This window comes from Echinococcus granulosus, assembly GCF_000524195.1.
Source record: "Echinococcus granulosus chromosome Unknown EG_S00108, whole genome shotgun sequence".
Lineage (NCBI taxonomy): Eukaryota > Metazoa > Platyhelminthes > Cestoda > Cyclophyllidea > Taeniidae > Echinococcus > Echinococcus granulosus.
In genome coordinates this window covers 763-4852 of record NW_020170488.1, presented here as the reverse complement: position 1 = coordinate 4852, position 4090 = coordinate 763, and positions in this window count along the sequence as shown.

Below are 4090 nucleotides of genomic sequence, written 5' to 3'. Positions count from 1 at the left end.
ATAAATACAGGTATTTGTGGATGTGTAAATGCACTTTTTACATTTTTAATAAATAGGGGGAAGCAAACATTTTATTGTTTATGTCAACTCCGATATCGTTTTGACTGTTGTTGTTGTTTGAGTGGTCGAGTGCTGCTGTATTTTGGATGTTGGCTTTGGTGACTTGCTGGCAGTGGTAAGGCCAACTAACAAACAGGGAATAGCGAGTAGCAAAAGGTAAGGATAAGCCACAAAATGAGTCACTTTACTCACTAGAGGGGACATCCTACTCGAGAATGCGAAAGTGCTACAAACAGAGGTATACATTAAAATCAGATCAGCCTTCACCCTCTTACCTTTCTTAGTTTATCAGGGTACGTAATGATGATGTGTATTCGACGGTAATCCGTCTCTTACGTAAACACGCTTAAACTTTTCATGCTCTATTGTAGATGGATTTTAAAAGAGGTGGATTGCTGTGGAGTTTATAATTATTTTTTGCGAAAGTCAGAAGTAGACTATACAGGGTGTGCTAGCAACCGTGGAGGAGTTCTTGCTCATTTGCCTCCAAAAATGAGCATCTTTGTGAATGATTTCCAATTATTATGAAACGTCGCATTCTTCTTTATTTCCTCTTCGTTTGCCGATATCACATGCCGATTCATTTAAATAGCAGTTGTAGTTCTTACTATGAGACCAATATACCTCAAATCATACGACGCATAAGCTGGACTGAAGGGACCTGATGTCTCTGGGATCCCTCACTGGGCATCTAGCTGTCTTGTGCCGACGTTCAGCATTTCTTGTTTACTCCTACACGTTGGTGGTGAAAACATCCGTGTCAAAGTCTTTCCATTAACTGCTGAGCATAAGAACCCAAGAAAATCCATACGGAGGCACACAAAACCACGTCATGAGAGCATACAGATGAAATGGTATTGGCCTTGAGGTCAGTATGCCCTGTGTCAAGGTGTATTCATATGCCTCGAGGGGAACCTGATGTGAGAGTCAGGATCATATGCGTCCCTGTAATGAACGTCAATTGTACTTGCACTGTACTGACAAAATATGCCTCTGAGTAGCCATTGCTGTTTTGGTATTGACAGATTAGCAACATTCATTCCAACATTTGCATTAAATTGTCCTGCCTTGGTGCCGGTGAGTGTGAGGCAGAGGCGATTTGTTGGGTTGCAGACGTTTAGATAATGTCACACTCGAATACAGTCCGCAAAGCAGTGCAAATTTTAGTCGGATTGGCACCCACACCCACATATCCACTTGAGCCCATGTTAGTGAGGGGCACCAATCGCAGGTGGTCATGGATGATACTTAAGGAGGGTTCACAAGTGCTGCAAGCGATTTTTAGAGCTGACGCCAATGAGAGCATTTACAACCTTCATTTTAACACCACTCTTTTATTTAGCCCTCGTAGTTAATGTGAAAAACCGCAAATGTAGCTGGAGGCCAAGATGAAACAAGTGGGAATGTAAAAGAGACGGATGGCGTGATTGGAACTGAAGAGAGTAGAAATGAGCACAAAGATTCTGGCAGAGGCTGTGGTGTTAGTATTGTAAATGAAAGTGGCAGTGGATGTTGGCATTGGCCGTGGCAGTGGAAGTGAAGTTGACAGTAGCGGTAGCTATTCGGACCATGGTGATGCCAGCAATGACGGGAACAAGTATCTCAGTACGACACTTTTCTCTGTCGTCTTGATTTCTTCCTCCTTCTTGATGTGCCTTTGTGCCTTTTTGTGGTAGCGAAACACAAGACTTGGAAATGGCTTAGCCATCCAATTTGCTTCTGGTGATGATTTGCTCTCCGAGAAATGCAATTAGGCAAGAGAAGACACCCTCTTCTTCATTATAAAGAATGACGCGTCAGAATTCACTAAAATACTGCAAAATGACCCAGGTGTTGAGTTATTTCAATAAGTGAATGTTCGTAGATTGGGACTGAGGTGTATTTATAGCTGCGGGACGTTCCACTAGACGTGATGCGGCGTTCAAGTAAAGAAGAACAAATCAAATGGACACTCGTCAAAACCAGCAGAATAATGATGGACCCAGGGAGGAGTGAAGTGCATGGGCAATTAAGCGTGCAGTTGAACACATGCATTTGCTTTATAGAATGAAAAGCAAAATTCCTATTTTAAATACATTTCATAATTAGGCTTAAAAACGACAAATTATGACGTTTCTTTCCAATTTCTGGGTAGTAATATGGACCACTACCCTTGGCACTTGTTCATTCATCCCTTCCAGGTATCATAACACTGAAGCGCAGGCCTTTCAATGTGTCCCATTTTGGAGATGACATGAGAACAAGTAAATGAACATCGTGGTTGCTATCGTCCAGGCACACAATACAAGTCGGGCAGGAACGACATTACCTCCTCGTTACCACATCATACAGCATTCCAAAGAGTTGTGCACAGAAGTCTCCGTCATTTCTGCTGGAAACCTGTCAATCTTTTGGGGGATTCATTTTGCATCGCGGCCTCATTTTATGTATCGTTAATGCGAAGTAAGAAGGCATATCGGTCAAAAAAGGACTGTCATTTTCACAAACACGGATGGGGATGCAAGACTACACTGCATCAGGAGAGAGGTGGGCTATGTTGCCACTTGTATTGGCAGAGAAGTCAATTCTTCGTAGATCCAACTGTAGTGGAAGTCAGCGGCACTGACGACTGGTTTGCATAGGTACTGTGCGAGGTTCGGGCTTCTTTTAAGGCTCAAAGAAGGCTTGATGCCCCAATGCAAAGCTATCTGCTTCTACTGAATTTTTCCCACTCAGGTGAACTTTTTCAGCATCCAACTTCTAGTGCTTCTGAACTTTGTAGTAAATCGCGAGGTGCCATCAAGTTGTACAATTAAGGTTCTTTTAACGCAGGTACGCAAAGAGTTGCCCTGATGTAAACTCATTCCGCATGACAGTTTAAGTTTTACCACCTTTAAATGCGTGATCCACAAAAGCAGGATTGTGATGAGTTCGGTTTGCCGTCGCCTGGATTGCTCTTGGCTGCAAATTCATCCTACCCAATGGGGTGAGCGGAAAGGTGGACACAAAAATCCACAAAAATTGTTGCTGTGCCAATAATAAGTAATTGGTGATGTAAACAGCACCTACATGGTGGGACGCTCAGCTGTCAATGGAGCTTATATACGATCCGGAGGCGGGTTCGCAAGATGTGTGTGTCTGAGGGACGGCCGCACTTGAGCATTCTAGCCAAGCCTGAGTCGTCCACAGCGCCTGTCGTCTCCACTGTTTGCCGTGACTGCGAACAAGTCAATTCATGTGTGTGATTGTCTCGGTAATGTGCTACCCTCCTGCGAACATTCAAATTATCTGCATGTTAAAAAAAAACAGTAATAAAAATAGGCTTCTCCCACCACAGAACCATGGTAATCTCAGCAAAAATGTCTTAGTCTCGACATCAGGCAGGCATTGATTTAGCTAAGGTCATCCTTCTCCAATCCTTAAGCAAGGAAGTAGAGGTTTACGTTGTTGACCTCACGGTAGTCTGATGGACAAGGCGTGTGAGTCCCCTACCTCCGTACTGACTGAGTTTGCAAAAGTCTCAACAGCCCAGCTCAACTCAGCTGCATCCGTCTGCCCAATAAGAGGTTGCATCTTTCAATAAATAATTGCTTTCCACAAGAAATCAGCACTGATATTGGCTCACATCTGTGAAATTACCCATGCATAAAGGATTAATCGCAATTGCCTCATGCTCTCGTCATCTCATTCTACCTTGTTGTAGCAAGGATATGATTGCTATCTCCTTCATTTTGTCGTTGACGACATCCCTGATGTTGATGCTGATGTCGATGTTGCCAAACGATCCCAACTGACATTTACTTGTATGGCAGGTCATCGACGCGTGTGGTGGACTGTAACATTCGTGCCTCGCATTGGTTGAGGAATGAAGGGGATGAGTCAAGGCGCAGTGAGTACTATGAAGCAGAAGAACCGTCAGACTCCCCTCATGTATGTTAGGGGGTAGAGACTCCTCAGTCGGCAGTCTTTTGGCGTGTGTGGCAGAACTAATTGTTAAGGTGACATAGAACTTGAACCGTGAAGGTGACTTGTGGAATGCCTCAAGTTAAGC